The sequence below is a fragment of the Balearica regulorum genome, chromosome 5 (genome assembly GCF_011004875.1).
Source record: "Balearica regulorum gibbericeps isolate bBalReg1 chromosome 5, bBalReg1.pri, whole genome shotgun sequence".
NCBI lineage: Eukaryota > Metazoa > Chordata > Aves > Gruiformes > Gruidae > Balearica > Balearica regulorum.
This window is the reverse complement of record NC_046188.1, coordinates 45,320,715-45,339,562: the sequence shown is the minus strand read 5'-3', so window position 1 is coordinate 45,339,562 and position 18,848 is coordinate 45,320,715. Positions and strand designations below refer to the sequence as shown.

At 51.3% G+C, this 18,848-nt stretch overlaps 1 protein-coding gene across 4 annotated transcripts in view; it reads right to left on the bottom strand.

Moving 5' to 3' along the window:
* The window catches only part of TP53I11 (tumor protein p53 inducible protein 11), a 28,129-nt gene extending 9,847 nt beyond the window's left edge, over positions 1 to 18,282 (bottom strand). Inside the window, exons 1-2 of one of the 4 annotated variants that reach the window (XM_075754681.1) lie at positions 17,841 to 18,037; positions 12,664 to 12,754 (exon numbers count right to left, since the gene is read on the bottom strand). The gene's annotated coding sequence lies outside the window, so the exon portion shown is untranslated. Of the gene's footprint in view, positions 1 to 1,591; positions 1,935 to 12,663; positions 12,755 to 17,840; positions 18,038 to 18,169 lie in introns of those variants that run through there. The other 3 variants (XM_075754683.1, XM_075754679.1, XM_075754682.1) reach the window with 3 other exon arrangements.
* Between the last annotated feature and the right edge of the window lie 566 nt (positions 18,283 to 18,848).

Here is an 18,848-nt window from a genome sequence, read left to right as displayed (position 1 = left end):
AAAGGCAGCACAGAGCCAGATGCAGCAGCCAGGTTCTAGAAATATTTCAGAAGGGGAAAACAGCCGCTCAGGAGGAAGGTAGAAGCTGTATACTCATGCCTACGCTCGAGCACAAAGCAAGAAGCTCAAAAGGTAGCTGCTAGTAGAAAAGTTTGGAAGATTTATCTGAAGTTTGCTGACCCAAATTGTCACAATAATTTGTGGGTAGTCAAATGTAGGTAATCTGCACACAAAATCCACCCCAAAGCCAGAGTGATGTGTCAAAAAGAAAAGCTTGACCTCTTTTTAATTTCTTTTACTACAGTTTCTGCAGTCCGTTCTGCTCCTGGCAGATCTAGACTCACAAGGTTAGATGCCGAGTGGTTTCCGACCAGAACTGCACTGCTGCTGAAACCAGATAAGATTTGCTGCTGTGGTATTTCGAGCCTGGCAATTTCTGATCAAAGCTACCCGGCCCAATCCTGCAGCAGCACCCCTCTGCTGAACGCCCTTCTCTCATGCTGAGCCTCAGGACCACTCTGAGGCCACCCCACACCCCTCACCTGGCCCAGCACAGCTCCTGGGACATGGGGAGGACAGCCCCAAGCAAAGGGCTGATGCACGGTGCCCGAGGTATGCCACGCTGTCAGGAAGACCCTCACACCCCTGTAAAGGCACTGGGTACCTATTCGGCCACTCTCCCTCCCCTGCATGCTTTGGTGGGGAGCAAAGCAAAGTCCTTCCACAAAGACTGTCTAGCTGAGGGAAACATCTGGCAGAGGGCCTGAGCAGCAGCATCCTACTGGCCTTGGGTCACCAAAGCCCTCCCCAGGGATGCGAGCCCTGAGGCTTGCTGGTTTTGATAGGATTTGGGGTGCTGAGCATGCTGGCCACACCAGCCTGGCACCTCTATGTCCCCCTTGGTTTCTTTCCAGGGAAAGCCTGCTGCCTACACCTCCTGCTCTGTCCTCTTCATGGTCAGAAATGGCAGCGGAAGGGAAGATGGGATGGGGGAAAAAAAGAAAAAAAGAAAAAAGAAGGAAAAAATCCCCCAACATCTTCCTATCTAGAGAATCTCTCCTGAGGGCAAGAAGCAAAGGAAGGTGATGGGGGTTGGAGTGGGGACTCCATGACTCACCAATGAAGACAGTGATGAACAGCTCTGTGATTACAGAGGCACTTTTGCAACTCTGACCACAGGCCGAAAGATCAAAATTTTCCTTCCTCAGTTGCCTCGCCAGTTGCTTTCAGGGCAGGAATTGGTGGAAATTTATCCACATCACCATTAGCACTGCTCTCCCATCAAGAATTTTCACTAATTTGTGGTAAACCACTGGCCAAGAGCTGGGACAACATAGACCAGATACAAGTGCCAATAAAACAATCACTGAAGGCCATTCTGGTACATAAAACCACACTCCACCACACTAAGCACAGCTATGGCATGGCCCCACAGCCAGTCCCACATCTCATTATCCCCATCTTCCAGAGAAAGAGCCAGTCTAACGAATACTGAATATTAATGAATAATGAACTAACGAATGCATTAGTGCTAATTCAATGACATTCAGATAGAAGATGCCAAGTATTTGAAAACATTGCACTTACTTACATTAATGTATCCTGACACACTGAAAATTTAGAGGATGTTTTCTATTAGCCCGTGTGTTTTCAAAGAGGAACCTCCATCTCCTTCTTCTCCCGCGATTCTTTTCTCCTTAATCCGTTTTCTGAGCATCCCAGGGGCTGCGCAGATCAATCACCATAAACAGGCAATTCCTACTCCCCGACACAGCTCTCAGTGATGGGCAGTGCCAATGTGCAGTTGAAAGAGGGTTTTTTTCCTCCACAATCCTTTTTCTTTGCAGGCTCCTTTCAGTATCTGTTCCCTTGCTCAGCTGTTCAGCATACCGCACTCAATTTTGATAGCTACTGCTTCATGGTGCAAAGAAACCTTACTGATGCCACGCTGATGATAGCTCAATCTCTCCCCACCTCCACAGCTCTTCCCTGAGCATCTCTGCTTCCCTCCCACCGTCTGGAGAGAAGAGGAGCTCTGCAGCATGGGAGAGGGGAGACTCAATCACACACGCGATGATGCTGCAGCAGCCAGAGCCGTGCACCCATCGAGGGAGGCGCACGGGGCTGCGAGGGGGGAACCAGACCCCGTTCCCATGGGCACCTGAAGTTGACTGCCTACAGCTTCAGCAAGCCGCTGCTGAGCGGCTGATGGGTGCTATCCTGCCCGCCTGCAAGGACACAGCTCCCCAGGGATCCCTGGGGACGGGGCTGCTGCCTGTTGCTTAGCTAGATGTTGTTTTGGTGGCACTGCCATCCACGGCGCAGCCTTTTACCCGAAAAAGCACTGCTGCTCAAATTAAAGAGGTGGCACTGCAGTACCTCTCACTCCAAGGGTTTGAGGGCACTTCCAGTCTGCAAGCAGAGGAAGAAAAAATGAACCAGAGTCAAGCCAGGGTAATGAGTGAAAGGTCTATACAGTTAAGCTGGCCACAAGTTTGTTCAGCTCTATCATGCTTAGGCCAGGGAGGAGAGTCTTGCTATCCTGTCAGACTCTAGTTTTAGATTTCCCAAGCCAATGTGCCTGAGATAACTCAACATCTTGAGTTCACTTTGATCTGTTATGCCAAAGAGTTAACCAAGAAGGTGCAGTGGACGCATGTCCTTTCTAACAGGGCATATGCGAAGCCTAAGCATCTTTATGGACCACAGGTTGAGAACCGCTAGTAATTATGAAGCAGCACTACCCCTTTACAGTACTGGAGTTCCCCTGGGAGGGGAGGTCTCCAGCCCTGCAGCAGCACAAGGGGGTCCGCGCATGAGAAGGGTGCCCAGCCCTCTCACAGCCAGGCTGATGCCCACAGCATTTCTCTTGCAAGGTCCTGGCAGCCATAACGCATTTGTCTGGCTCTTCCACTGTTTCTTCAGGATCTGGTGGTGTGGTGGGTTGACCCTGGCTGGGGGCCAGGTGCCCACCAGAGCTGCTCTATCAATCCCCTCCTTCATTAGACAGGGGCAAAAAAGTACAACGAAAAGCTTGTGGGTTGAGATAAGGACAGGGAGAGATCACTCACTAATTATCCTCACGAGCAAAACAGACTGAACTTAGAGAGGGAATTCATCTAATTTATTACTAAGCAAAACAGAGTAGAGGAATGAGAAATAAAACCAAATCTTAAAACACCTCCCCCCACCCCTCCCATCTTCCCAGGCTCAACTTCACTCCTGGCTTCAACCTCCACCCCCCTCAGCGGCACAGGGGGACGGGGAATGGGGGTTACGGTCAGTTCATCACACGGTGTTTCTGCCGCTTCTTCATCCTCAGGGGGAGGACTCCACTCATCGTTCCCCTGCTCCAGCGTGGGGTCCCTCTCACGGGAGACAGTCCTTCATGAACTGCTCCAACGTGAGTCCTTCTCATGGGCTACAGTCCTTCATAAACTGCTCCAGCATGGTCTCTCCCATGGGGTGCAGACCTTCAGGAGCAAACTGCTCCAGCGTGGGTCCCCCACGGGGTCACAAGTCCTGTCAGCAAACCTGCTCTGGCGTGGGCTCCTCTCTCCATGGATCCACAGGTCCTGCCAGGAGCTTGCTCCAGCGTGGGCTTCCCACGGGGTCACAGCCTCCTTCAGGTGTCTCCACCTGCTCTGGCGTGGGGTCCTCCATGGGCTGCAGGTGGAATCTCTACACCCCCTCATCCTCCCTCCATGGGCTGCAGGGGGACAGCCTGCTTCACCATGGTCTTCACCATGGGCTGCAGGGGAATCTCTGCTCCGGCGCCTGGAGCACCTCCTGCCCCTCCTTCTGCACCGACCTTGGTGTCTGCAGAGTTTCTTACATCTTCTCACTCCTCTCTCTGGCTGCAAAAGCTCTCCCTAACTGTTTTTTTCCCTTCTTAAATATGTTATCACAGAGGTGCTGATTGGCTTGGCCTTGGCCAGCGGCGGGTCTGCCTTGTAGCCGGCTGGCATTGGCTCTATCAGACACAGGGGAAGCTTCTAGCAGCTTCTCACAGAAGCCACCCCTGTAGCCCCCCTGCTACCAAAACCTTGCCACGCAAACCCAACACAGGTGGTCTTGTCTCTTTGCTGGTGAGGACAAGCAGCTGCTCTGGACCCCATACTTCCTCAGCCACAGAGATGGCGAGAAAGCCTGGGCTCATACACATGGGCAGGGCAAAGAAGAGAGGCAGTGGATGTACAGGTCAGAACAGTCATACAAGAGCAAGACCAGCCAGAAAGGGAAAGATGAAACTTTCTGCGTAGGATTTTCAACCAGACAGCTGTCTCTTCCTTCCTCTTGTCCACGAGGCTTATTAACAAAGTATCTCAGTGTCCCACAATCTCACCTTACTACAGCCCTGCACTTTCAGAACAGATGATATCCCTTCTTTGGAAACACCAGTAGATTAAGGACAGGATCCACAGATGTGGTAAGTACCTTGGCTCTTGCAAACGTTAGGCTGTTGCCTAATCAAGTGGGATCTAAGACTCCTTTTCTCCTCCACATATTAAAGCTTAGTCTGCTTACTTCTACATGCATAAAATCTCTTGGTAAACAACCTCAGACACTTCAGGACTCTGAAATCCCAAGGGATGAGGCAAATCCCCTGTGTCTAACCCAACAATACACCTGAGAGCCACAAAGCATCTTTGTGCATCCTATCCAAACGGCCTAATAAACATTTCCCCAGGAAGCCCATGGTGGAGCAGACCTCGAGCCAGAACTCTCTATGTCCCAGGTAAGTACCAAAGTACAGCTATATTCCAGCAATGTGCGCTTGCAGCCCAGAAAGCCAACCATGTCCTGGGCTGCATCAAAAGAGGTGTGACCAGCAGGTCGAGGGAGGTGATCCTGCCCCTCTACTCTGCTCTTGTGAGACCCCACCTGGAGTACTGCGTCCAGCTCTGGGGGCCCCAGTACAGGAGAGACATGGAGCTGTTGGAGCGAGTCCAGAGGAGGGCCACAAAGCTGATCGGAGGGCTGGAGCCCCTCTCCTATGAGGACAGGCTGAGAGAGTTGAGGTTGTTCAGCCTCGAGAAGAGAAGGCTCCAGGGAGACTTTATTGTGGCCTTTCGGTACTTAAAGGGGCGTTGTAAGAAAGATGGGAACAAACTTATTAGCAGGGCCTGTAGCAATAGGACAAGGGGTAACGGTTTTAAGCTAAAAGAGGGTAGATTTAGACTAGATCTAAGGAAGAAATGTTTTACGATGAGGGTGGTGAAACACTGGAACAGGTTGCCCAGAGAGGTGGTAGATGCCCCATCCCTGGAAACATTCAAGCTCAGGTTGGATGGGAGTCTGAGCAACCTGGTCCAGTTGAAGATGTCCCTGCTCATTGCAGAGGGGTTGGACTAGACAACCTTTAAAGGTCCCTTCCAACCCAAACTATCCTATGATTCTATTCTATGATTCAAGCTGTATTTCTGCAACGGCACATCCCAAACCCATGGTGACTGAACCAGCTTCCTGCCTAGATTTCTATCCAGAACAGAGATCTAGATGATTATGTCATCTAGAGAGATGACCTCTCTGCCACCAGCCAGCTGCAGCAGTCCATCTCCATCCCCATCTCCCAGTGGACTTCTTCCATGCCAGCTGCAGCACACAGCTTTGCACACTCTGGGCCAGCAACACATCTTAAAACAACATCAGAATAATTTGCATTTTTTTGCTGGGATGAACATACTGTGACTCATGCCCTGGATGAGGGGTGTAAGTTCTCCACCCTAAAGAAAAGAAACTCTCCCAAAGCTGTTTCTGCAGGCTAGGAAGCCTCAGAGACCTGCAGGGAATGAAACTTGATCAAGCCAAAAATAACCTGATGCTCAGGCAGTAAAAACAATTAGCACTCAGCCACCACGGCAGCATAATGAGGCTGCTGCTCCCGCCTCAGTCTGGCACAGTCTGTACACCTCAGCAATGGGGGATACTTCAGATTTCTCACCTGTAACGTGCTACATACATGGGACTCCCTTCCCACATAAACACCAGCCCTTTCAGTACAGAAGGCTCTTTGCAAAACCAGTAGGAAACATCTCTTAGCAGAGGTTATTCTCTATTCTGCCACAGCCCTGCTGCTCCCTTAAGCAACTCCAACAGGCACAGGGACACTGTGTCCTCCTTAGAGAAGAACCTATCAACCTAGACAGTAGATGTCCTGCCCCTACACACAATGAAAACCCAAAGCAAAATCCCTAGGTCAAAAGGCATCTTTACTAGGTGCCTCTAGATCACCTCCTACAGACAAGCCAGAGGAAACCTCAAAACCCAAACTACCCAAGATGCACGAAGAGTTGCCTCAGGGACGTCCAAAGCCCACCTGCAGGTTAGACATGCCCCATGGCCAGACACGTCTGGATGCCCTCCGATGCTGTTTGCGAGCAGCGCAGAGCTGGCCCTGGAGCCACCACGTGCAAGGCGGTGACACCCTGTGCCTAATTGCGGCTCCAGCAACCACGAACGCAACAGATGCAGCCAGCATCACCACTCAGTAGGGGCAACCTACAAGGGAGGGAAGAGTTAATTTGTGTTACTTACTCTGTTACCACTGCAGACAGAAAAGGACATCCAAAGCCTGCTAAGCCCTTCCCACACATCCTGAACCCTCCCCTCCGCCTACCTTAAGGCTGCATCCCCTGGGCAGGCTCAGCCCCTGCATCCTCCTCCAGACAGCTCTTCTCCCGCAGCCCCAGCTCTCCTGCTACCCCCAGCCGCTGCGGTTCCTGCCCGCAAGCTCCCTGTGGCCATAAAAACATCCTGCCCCAAGAAGCACCATGATCGAGGGCCTAGCCATACCATCTGGGAGGTATGGTCCAGCTCAAGGATTTTATTGCCCATAGGTTTCACATTTCCTTTCATAGGGAGCACAGGAAAGTTTCTTTCTGTGTCACAGGACGTGTTATATAGCAATCAAAAGCTGCAAAAAGTGCTCAATTTCCCCACAACAAGATAAAAAAGCCCTGTTGCTCTAGTAGTTTCTCAAAGGGGAGCTATAATTAAACATAGCGACCACACTCCTGCCCGCCTGCTAACTGCCACCTGCAGCAACGCACCAACCCCTCCGCCCCCAGCAAGAGCACCAGGGCTTCGCCTCGGGGGAGAAATGCTTGTTTGCTCCCTGCAGCAGCTGGCAGGGCAGCCTTCGACATGCTGAGCACCCTGCACGGCTACAGCGACCGGCACACACGATACCCCACAGGTGCCCGGTCGGACACCTGGCCCCACCGCAGCCCCGCTGCACATGGCTCAGTGGGCTCCTGATACAGGGGACGAACAGACTTCATGTTTCATCCATCACACACACGCACACACACCACACACCCCCAAACCCTCAAGTACAAGCTTGGCCATGCTACCCTGCTTTCTCAAGCAGCCCATCCCTTGCTGCTGAGGCGTGTTATGGCTGCAAATACAAAAGACGTAAGTTCAGCGACTCCCATCTGTATTATTTACATACGAGTCCATCCCCTCCATCATCCTCCTCCCTGCCACCGAGGCTCTCAGCCCGGCCGACTGCAGCAATCCATCATCCCAAAGCTGCCCCCGCTCTCCCTGATGGCTCGGGCAGCCGCGGCCCAGCCTCAGCCCACAGCCAGCACCCAGCCCCTCGCCTTCACCCCGGGCAGCCACCACCGAGCAGTTAAGTTTCGCAGGGAGCTGCGGGGATGGACAGAGAAGGAAATAAGATGTATTGGCATTGGGTGCTGTTTTTCTTTAAGGGTATTAAAAGAGGAGAATTCCTCTTTGATTGCCAAGCTGCCTTAGACAGGTGTTTGTGGGAGACAGTCCCAGAAGCTTAGTGGGCCATCTGTCCTGCAGATGATTTCTACAGGGAAACATTAGAAGGAAAAATAAACCCCATATGCACACATACACACACAAAAAGAAAAAAACACCACCAAAAAAACCAAGTAAATCAACCCTTGCTACTGGAAAAGAGCAACTTCAAAAAGCCAGGAGAGCCCTTAACCAAAGTAGTAAGACTCAGTTTTACAAAAAATCTGATGCAACTGTGTATTTCATCTTCCATGTCTCACACCTAAGGAATAACACAGGCTTAGAGAAACTCTATGGAAAGTAACCAGGGAGAAGCCCAGGCACACACTGCATACCCACAACACCGCCGAATAGTGGATCATCACAGTAAAATGAGGCTTCTTGGCACTTTTCCCCCCAACAACCTCAAATCTCCCTAGACTTTCTTTCCACTGTTCCCCCAGACACTTGACAATTTTCACTCACAAACCCTGCAGGAAGCTGATGCCCTTTATTCCCAGCCATCCTCCAGCTCTGTCCCCTTCTAGAACTCAAAAGGAAATTGTAAGAAATTACAATTTGGGAGATTCAGTCCCCTCAGCCACACGCAAGCACAGCATCCCTCTGTATACCATCACTGAGGTGGTGATTTCAAAGCCATTCTTCACGGACTCTCCCCCAAAAGAAGATCTCCAGCGACATTATTTCTTTAACTGCAGTCTAGTAACTTACCCAGCACAATGCAACTACCACAATTTATAAACTGCCAAGATGTCTACAGTCATGAAATGAAAGATGAAACGAATAAGGTTGTGCCACTCCGGCACCCCGAAAGCAGGTTCCTGACTGGTACCACGCCTGGATGTGCAGCCCCAGCCTGAGAACAGATGCTGCAGGACACCCCAGCACCATCAGATTTTTTTCTTCCATTTTTGTAAAAAACAAAGGGTTCCTCTTCTCCCATAGTCTGTCACGATATGACCAGATGTGCAGTCTAGGCGCACACAAAGGGGGGGAAAAAAGGGAAAAAGACGAATAAATTTGCATTAAGCAGGGAGATTGCCTTTTGGTCTAGCCAGGACATTTCCTGAGTCCCGGCACATAAGCACTCACAGGACTCATGCCTCTTGTTGTGCAAGCAGTAAAATTTGCTTCTACAGCACAGAAGTCCTGTAAATCAGGCCTGATATAGAATGGCCCAAGTGACCATCAGCCAACAGCTGAGTTGTCACCAACTCTGTGTTTTAGAGCATTTTCCATATTACGTGATCACATCCACACCCTGTAAGAGCATATTATTTAAATACATTATTTTATAACTATCCATAAATCATATATTAATAAATCAAGTATATATTATTTTTCTATAAATATACAAATAAAAGATATGGTTTGATTTGTGTGGACTTACTTTGGGTCCCACAGCATGGTGACGATCCCTTGAGACTAGTTAGTAAAGACAATTTAGGTTGCCAGACCGGATGAGTATTTTGGCATTCACCTACATTTTAGTCTCAGGGGAGGGAGGACCCACAGGAGCAGTTTGTCTCCGACTCCCTGCTGGGAGATGTTAGCAAGAGCCTTGTCTCCTGCTTCTAGGTTAACCATTTACTGTCCTAGAGACCAATACCACCTTTCAACTCTGGGCCCTGGACCACCACCCTACACACCACTCAGACCCATCACTGCAGCTTGGGAACACATTCTCACGTCCTCTCTAAACAATTTGCCAATATTAAGCCCTGCTCATTCGCACGCAATTACAACTCCAGGTTTATCACTCCCTCGTGGCTCCTTAGACTCGAAATAAGCACAGGCATGCAGACGGGCTTGGGGAGTTGCTTAGCAAAAACACGATGGAGAAGGTTTCCCAACAAAACATATACTTCAACTACTTGGTAGCCTATCCCCAAGTGGCAAAAATCTCCCTCTGACACCTTAGCGGTTTCTATAGCAACAGGTTAATGCTAAAAATGTTAGATGCAAAATTCCCCATGTTGGGCAAACAGGAGCTAGGAGGACAGATTTAGAAGAGGGAAACTTCTAAACAGCTGCTAACAGAGCTAGCACAGGCTCTGCTAATTCACAAGTCAGTGGCAAACTGCCTCAAAAGAAATTCCTAGCAATCCACTGGTGGGGCAGCGCGTGGTGCATGGGGACATGTCTGTGGAGCACCAGCCTGCAGCATCGCCCAGAACCGCAGCATCCCCCGGAACGGCGAGGAGCCACAAGTATTGCTCTCTCCTGCAAGGCAGCACTGAGAAGTGAAACCAGCAGTTTTCAGGAGCAGAATTACAGTCCAGCATACAGAACAGCAAACCTGAAAGCCAAAATACTAGATTATAAGTTTGACAGTGCAGCTGCCCCTCCATGCAACCAAGATCAGGTTATTTAACCTCTCACACCTCAGTTTCCCCAGCTGTATACGAAAAGCAAACCTACTGCCCAAGTTCACATGGCTTACGCTCAGCAGATACAGCATTTCAAAGGCGACTGCGCAGGCTGTACCCCACCAGTGCCAACTGCCTGCTTGTGATACCCTGCTGCTAAGGACGGCTACGGACTCCCGAGCGGCACTCGGTTCATTACACATGACGTGTCAGAGGGAGAAATGCCCTTCCTGGCCTGAGTAACAACCAGCTTAGCATGACATCAATTTTTTCTGTCTGTCTTCATTCTTTGCTGGCAGGAGAAAGCACTGTGGAAACCTTCGGGTGAACCTCACATCAATACCGCCTTCGCACACGCCAGAAACTCTCCAAAGATCCTCCTGGTCAGATTAAACCCATATGCATAAAACCAAAGCAGCCACAGCTCAGTGTGGTGCCACGCAGGGGAGGAAGGCGGAGGAGAGCCCACCGCACTCCCACGAAAGGATTGCTTTCGCCAGTGTGGTTTTCAGGTCAAACAGCCCCGAAGAACCCACAGGCTTCCCCCACAAATGCTGCACCCACCCACAAACCCCCAGGAGCTGATACAAACCTGACTTTGCTTTTACTTGCTGCTAAGTCAGGGGAAAAGACTCTGTGCGTGCACACGTGGATGTGGATGTGCGCATGTTTGTTTATGCATGAGCTGTCAACCCCCAAATTATGCACAGATCAACAAGGCTCTTTGAATTCCCCGACTGTGAAGTGTGTGACATTTAATCTCAACCTCCCTTTTGGATTTCATAATGTGCATTATCAGCAATGGGTATTCAGCACACAAGTACCCTTTAGAAAGCTTTCATCAGAAGAAGGAAATAATATAAAGAACATTGAAAAAGACAATGCCTCTGATGCGTGAGAGGTTCTCTAGCTTCCACAAAAGGCCAGCGTACGTGTACTGTGAGGATCACACACTGAGACAGTCTGTCCCCAGTGCAGGATAAAAACCATTTCACAGGTGGAGAGAGCAGGGCTTGGAAGCGTCAAATATAACATGAACCTATACTCTCCTCACTTCCCTCCTTTTGGGTCCCTGGGGAACAGGCAGGGTGAGCCATATGCCAGAGGAGGCTATTTTAGGGCAGGATGCCTCATCTCCTGCAATGGCTTACCTCTTTCCATAGACCACAGGAGCAGCCTAGAAGATGAGTGAGACCAGGTTTTCCATTGCTTTTATATGGCTGGGCAAAACAAATTCTTGATCCTTGCAGTTAACTTTTCACTACCCAGTCCTAGGCAAACACTGTATCCCTTTTGCCCATCTCACAGCACGGAGTCACACTTTGGGATTACAAAAAAGCTAAACAACAACCTGCAAGGAAAGGGATTCCCTTCTCTTCTGCTGGGCATGGAGAAGCTATGTCCTAAGTAGACCTGTTCTTATTAGTCACAGCCACAGAGGACGCACATCAGCCTAAGGGACTAAAGCAAGAATTCTCTTCTTATAGCAGAGAGGAGACAAAGGGGTGGCATTAATAGCCTTGGTGATGGGGGATATCTGAGAAAAAGTGAGAGGTCCCACAGTCAAGGATCTACCCCCATCTCACCTGGTGCATGCGAGAGAAGCCTTAGGAAAGAAAGGATAAAGGTACTACTGGGTAGTCCTTCTCCTTGCCAAATCACACACTGGCTCCCTACCTTTGCTTGACTCCTGTACCCAGCGAGGAAGAGGCAACAGGACGCCTGGGAAGCCAAGTGCTAGTGGCACCAGCGCTGACAAATCAGGGTCTCAAGTAACCGTGGAAAACACAGAGTTGCCTGATGTCTCATCTCTATAATCCAGGGTTGTTTAAGGACCTTCCCTTCTTTCTAGTGTTAAGTCTCAGACACGAATGCAACAAGCTCCAGTAATCTGCATGTGTAGACACACACATAGTGCTTTGCTGGTGTGCATGTATGTATATATACATCTCTATCAGGAAGCATATAGCACAGCTTCCTGCTTAGAAGAGCTCATGACATAGAAGCGTCAGGTTTTAGTCAACACTTTTGCCATTACCTTATCTGTAATGTCATTCCCATGCAGCAGTGGCTCTGGGGATTGTAGGCTGGTCTCTTCTTCCCCACGTTCTTTGCAAGAGCCAACGAAAGGCACTTGATTTGCACGGTGATGTGGAGCAGGGAACAAATTGGCTGGAGGAGATAAGCTCAACTGCTTTATTATTCCTCCATCCATCAACCCTCAATATACCCTACTTGTCCAGAGATTTAAACAGTGTATGTTGATGTGGCTCACGGAAGGAACTTGTTGAACTCGTGATGTACAGCAGCTGGGTTTTTGCCAACAGACAAGGCAAGAACACATTCACACACCGCCACGAGCAAAGGGTTGCACTGGGCAGGGCAACGGGTGAGGAAGGTGGGAGGATGCACTACTGGTGCCTACTGTTCAGAAGCACACTGGGTCTGTGGCCAGCACTTCCAGAGACTCCACCAGCAATGCTGGTATCAAAGGCAGCTAAATTTTATTCTCACTTACCATGAAAACAACCTGGGAACGTGCAGACAGATGGTCTAAATTCTTCAATCCTGTTCCGTGTAGCCTTTGACTCCTGGCAGATTTCCACTTTCTGTGAAGCAATGTTTGGGTGCTCTTTACTGCTGTTAAGCAGCTTCTACAGTAACTTTTTTTCTCCTAGGCCACAAAGAAAATTTTGGTGAAAAGGCAATACCACCCATCTCCTCTGGACTCACTATTGCGGTTTTTGCGTTCACCTCTCCCCTCCACGAGGAGGCAACTCGCATTTCTACCTCCTGGGAATACACCAAGCATTTATGCTGAATGATGCGCCAGGCAGCCAAAATTAAATGTCCAACAGAAGGATTCAGAGGAACTTTATGGAGCTTTGAGATACCTTGTTTCCTAAGAGATAGCCTGGTTCCTGAAAGTCCTTTACTGCTGGCAATACGGCCCCCCATTTCCATAACGTGTTCCTCAGGGCTCCGTATAGCACGGCAGAGAGTCCGCGCCCAGGCTGCGCCCAAGCCGTCACCCCTGCATCTCTCACAGCCCTGCAGCAACACCGTGCATGGGACCAGCGAGGCTGCTGCCGGGATGGGTGTGTGTCGTGTACAGCAGCCAGGAAGGCTGAATTAAAGACATCTTCTTGGCCATAAGGAAGATGGGTTAGGAAGCATGGCATGCACAGGCTGACCTCAGGAAAGCTGCTGCTCTTTGTCACAGCCATCTGCATCTACAGCAGGCCCAGCTGTGAGCCCAGAAAGAGACTGCAGTGCCCAGCAAGGGCTGGAGCGATTTTAGGGCTCAGCAGTGGGATTCCTGACATAACCTCTGTCAGCTGGAAAAGCTTCTCAAGTCTTTCCACCACCACAAACAACCGGAGACCAGAGGTTTGTATTTCACTCATAAGATGGCACCACTACAAAAGAGCACTTCTGCTGCCATCATGGGTTACTGAATGAATGTGTACTCAGAAAAAAAACACCGGCTGAGTCACCCACAGAGTTTCCTGAAGACTTGTGGGTTTTCTCTGTAGGTCTCTTCAGCTGCTGACACGGCCTCAAACTGTTTACTTTCTCAACCCAGGCAGGATACGGCTAAAAAAGAGCGGGCTGCAAGCCTTTGTGTGCTGCTCTGCCTGCACCTGCCTTCCCCCTGCCCCTCTGGGCCGGCAGTTGAACTGCTGCCTGATTTTAATAAGAAAAGGAGGGATTTCTCTGCTGTACGCAGCAGCAGGCAGCTGCAAAGGGGACTACCCGCTAATCTCCCCATAAAACACAGAATCCCTTCAAACAAATAATCAGGTTGCCAGTGGCCAGTATTATCTGATGCTCCTGTGTGCACATCTCCTGCTACATCAACTCACACTGCTAATACCATTCCCCAGGAGACCGGACTACCAAATCATTGTTTGATTTATATCTAACTGTCTTTCTCCCCATGCTTTTCTTGGTGTCTTCGACTGGAATTATCTTAATCCAAATCCCTAACAAAAACTTCTAGGAAGCCCAGCAGCAGCAGACCCAGCTACCAGTCCCTCCGCTTAGGCTTCTGATTTTTTTCCCCACAGGTTCAGAAAGCGAGCACACAGTTTGCGACCACCACCATCAGCAGAAGCCTCTCACCATTAGCACTAAACTCTGCTACAATCATTTTGACCACTTCCCCACTTTGGAGACAGACCTCCCCTCCCTCCTGCCCTGCAACCACAGCAGTGGTCAGTATAAATCTGGATTAGAGCTTTCTTACAGACTATTTGTGGCTTTGGACATCTCTTTGGGTCCTTGGCTTTGCCCTGTAAGATCAGCTGGGTAAAGCAGAGTACACGCGTCCAACCAAGGTCTGCTATAGATGAATCAGGTACAGCCTAGGCAAGGATTTCTCCATCAAAACCAATGCACAAATGTGCTCAGTAAGTTCCTATTTTGCATACTGAGGGATAGAAAGGCATTAACAGATTTACCTAACTGAAACACACGCCCCTCACAGGATGAGGGTGAGAAGTGTACCCACGTTGTGAAACCCAGAGGGAAAGTGTGCTGCTGGGGTTTTATCAGGGAGGGCTGTGGGGCTACTGCGGGCTCCCGCATGGTGGGTCATCCGACAGAGACCCTACGCATCTTCAAGTCTCATTTTCTCCATCTGTCATCCAGTGGCAGCCACGCTAACTGGCACCACAGATGGGCACACTAAGATGCGTTAACCCTTGCAGATGACAAAGAGCTTCACAAACAGAAGAAACCCAAGAGGGCCGGAAAGTCATTTATCATTTCCCTTCATATCTGAACCATCAAACTGTCTTTGGTTATAGCTGGATTTGTCTTTGAGAACATCTTTTAGCATCTTGAGTGAGAACTCTTCGAACATGGTACGAACTCATGCTAACGTGCGATCTCCAGGACAGAATCAAACCCGTATTTTCCAAGAGAAGGCAGGAAGCAATGTGAACAGAGAACACCTGGTCACATCTTAAGTGTTGTTTTTCCTGGTCTGGAGAAAGTCCCAATGTATTTGGGGGCCAGCATTGGGTCTTTTCCTCCTAAGACTTGTTTTCACATTCCTACGTCAAAAATACAAAACCCAGAAGATCTACTTGCTATAAATAATGTCCCAACAGTGCCAAGGTCATCAAGCCGTTCCCCCTGGCACCAGGCCAGAAGCAGAACATAAACAATCTCAACATCTTTCTGGTGCACGTGTGTTTTTTTTTTTTTTTTCCCCCTGTGCCAGGAGAGAGCTTGAAATCAAACACCTAGTGCTAGTAAGACAGACACCTCCACTTCATAGTCCCACTGATCTCTTCTCACTTTTGACAGCTCAGAAAAGCCCCCAGGTGCAGCTTCACCTCCACCCTGGTCAACGTGCAGCCCCCTGGGCAGCCCACTGGTGTGGCAGCCCATCCTGCCTGGAGCAGAGGGAAATACTCTTTGCGTTCTAACAGCATGTAGCGGTTCTCATGAGAAATGTGGGTACTTATTGGATAAGGCATTACCAAACACATAGCAAGGAACAGATAGTGATCCAAACAGCTCAAAGCGATGCTTGTAACCAGCATGTGGAACGATCCCTCCCAGCCCCTACTATTAAACACGTTGACCTTCGGAGAGCTGCAGGGCAAACGAACACCAGCAGCAGATGTATTCTGGACATTTTGCACACTTCAGCATTCTATGTTGATTGACAACAAGAGAAAAACGTTTCACTTTGGATCAGGCCCTTGACTCCAAGCAGCATCAAATGGTCACAAAATCTCAGGGTAGAGCATCTCTGTGGTTTATTCTTCCACAGATCAACAGCCCCACCAACACACACCCCCTCCCTGATGTAAGTCTCCGGAGATGCTCTTCTGCCCACCTCTCTCTGCAATAAATCCTCACTACAGGTCTGCAAGCAGAAGGGATAAATTTCCCTTGAGACTGTACAGCAGACATCGTCCTTTCAGCTTCCTGGTTGGGACAAACCACCTACCCAGAGAAGAGCTCCCTTGACTTTGCTCTGCACAGCAGACAAAGAACAATGACACACAGACACATTCGAAAGCAACCAAGCCCCACTTTTCCTGGCCACCATCAGTACCCAGCCCCTCTCTGCTGAGGGCACCAGGACACCGCAGGTTCACAGCTTCCCTTGCAAACCACTGTGCATACATCAGGTGGGTTTACGTAGCCCAGCTGAGTAGTTAGGGCTAGCTGAGGTGCCTTCATGCCAAGTCTTAGGATCTTGTTTATTTTTTGTTTTCACCAAAATCTTTCTAAGAAAATTTCCTCCTATGGGGGGCTCCCCTGCCTGAAGTGTAACTACTATTTATTTGTTTAAAAAACACTTTCCTCATCCACAGGCCCTGAAAGTCATTATTCAGCAGACTCTGCTTTAGTGCAGATAGAGTTACTGAGCAAGTCAGTTATGCCAAGTCCAGAATAGCCAGTGCTCTTGCATGCTTTGTAGTTTCTCATGGCTCAGCTGTACTGGTGGTAGCCCTAATGTCAACAAGGGTTTGGTTGCAGCTGGCGTTTATACCTCCCAGCCTCTGTAGACAGAGGAGATGGATTAAATGCTACCCATTTAATCACTTGCAGCTCGAGCTTTGCTGGCTCTGTATCTCAGGCTGCTGCAAGACGGACAGGGACATTGCTCAGATAAGGGAAAGGCTCGGTGGACTCCATCTCCAGGCAGTGCTGGGGCAGGGTGCTGAATAAGGTGCTGCTTCTTCCTCAGCTCGGTTTGCTCAGTCGGAGCTGTACTCATCTGGAAAGCCTAAGAGCTGCTCCTGCTCTAGACAGAGCAGCACACCTGCTCAGCGGGGGCAGCCAGGCCCCACAAGTGGCACAGCAGACATCTCAGCGTGCAGGGACGCAGAGCCTGCTGAGAGCTGGCTCACCTCCTCACCTTCCCCGCCCTGTGAGGGCAGAAGCTCTGTCCCGTCTTCTCTCCCCAGCTCCCTTCTGCATCACAGCTCTCTCACCTGGTCCCTTTCCCTCCATCCCCAGGCCAAGTACCACCCTGTCCTCCATGGCCAAGCCCTCCCTGCAGTCAGGGCTCCCCAGCACACCTACAGGGCTGCATCCCATGGGATTGCAGCCGTGCCAGCCTCCCTTGTCCCAACCCCAGGCACGGCTCAGCCATCGAGGCTGGCACCCATTTGTGGACGACAGTCCTTCTGTGACTCTTCCCCAGCAAGCAGAAATAGATGGGCACTTCCAGGAAAGAAGCCACATGGGACCCCAGCCTTTGAGTGTTGTGACAGCCTGGAGAAAGCCTTTGCCACAAAGCTCCCAGCCGAGGGACCCACCTGCTCATCACTTCGCAGGGTGGCATGCCGACTGTCCCCCCCGTGCGTCCGGGTGCCACTCTCCCACCAGGACGCAGCACTGCACCACCTCCTCCTCCACCCATCCCACCCGGACCGCGCACGGCCAGGACGGAGGCAGTCCCGCCGCAGCCGTGCGCAGCCAGCACAAGGGCTGCTCCCTCTCCCGCCGCCCCTGTCCGTCCGTCCGTCCATCCATCCCCCGCCCGCGCTGCCTCCGGGGAGCTCTCTCCGAGGGCACGCCAGGGAACGGACGGCGGCTACCAGCGCCGGGGCGCACGGCCACGGCGGGGTCCACGCCCCCGATCCCCCCGACCCGGGTCCCCGAGATCTCGGGGGGTGTCGGCGAGAAAAGCCCTTGGCGCGGAGGGACGCGCACGGTACTCACCGCCCTAACGCACGTCCCGGCGGCGGCGGCGGGGGGGAGTCCCGAGGGTTCGGCGCGGCTGACCCATGGGCAAAGGAATTCGGGGGCGGCGGGGGCAGCCGGCCAGCTCCGCGCAGCCCGCAGGCGGCCAGACTGAGCCCGGCCCCCGCGCGGCGCCGCCTTTACCGCGCCCGCCCGCCCCGCCCGGGCCGGCCCATGGCGGGCGGGACCCGCCGCCACCGCCCGCCCGACGGGGCGGCCCCGCCGCCAGCCCCGGCACCGCGGCCCCCGCCGCCGGCCACGTCGGAAGGCAGCGGCTGCCCGCCCGGTCTGGACGGTGCGTGGGTTACCTGTGGGTTACGCGTGGGTTCCGTGTGGATTACGTGTGGGTTATGCGTGGGCTGCGCCTGGCCCACGGCGTGGCGCGTGGGAACAAAGAGCAGCGACCAAGGGCCTGGCTCCTGGGAGGGAAGGAGGGGCGGGGGGGTGCCGTGAAAATAAATCAGTAACTGGGAGCAACAAAAGGCTCCTCGCCCCACCCATCCCTCTGGGTGGTTTCAAGGTTTCGCGCGTGGTTTCGAGGACTGTTATACAATTCCCTGTAAAAAAGCAAGAGAAAAGAAACCTGGGCACAGGGGAACATGCATATTTTTTCCAAGTGAGTTCGTGCCGGGGAAAGCCTGGCTCTGCTTCTGTGCAGAGAGCTGCAGGGCCAGCTCCCCTCCCTGCCCCGTCAACCTCTGCCAGAGCCTGTTCTGGAGAGGCTCCCATCACTAGGTCCCTCAGGAGGGATGCTCGGAGAGCAAAACGGGCGTGCTGGCATTTCAGTGTTGCAGTTAGCTCAGGCCAGATGAGATTGTAATGAAAGAGAATGACAACATAGCAAACATCGGGGGCAATTAGCAGATGGAGGGGTGGCGGCGGAGCAGGGAGCAGCTCTGTCTCTGTCCTGGTGCCACTCCTTGGTTTTCCAAGTGAGGTTTCTGGTGTGTTTGTTTGACCCAGCTCACTTTGCTGATCCGGTTTAGA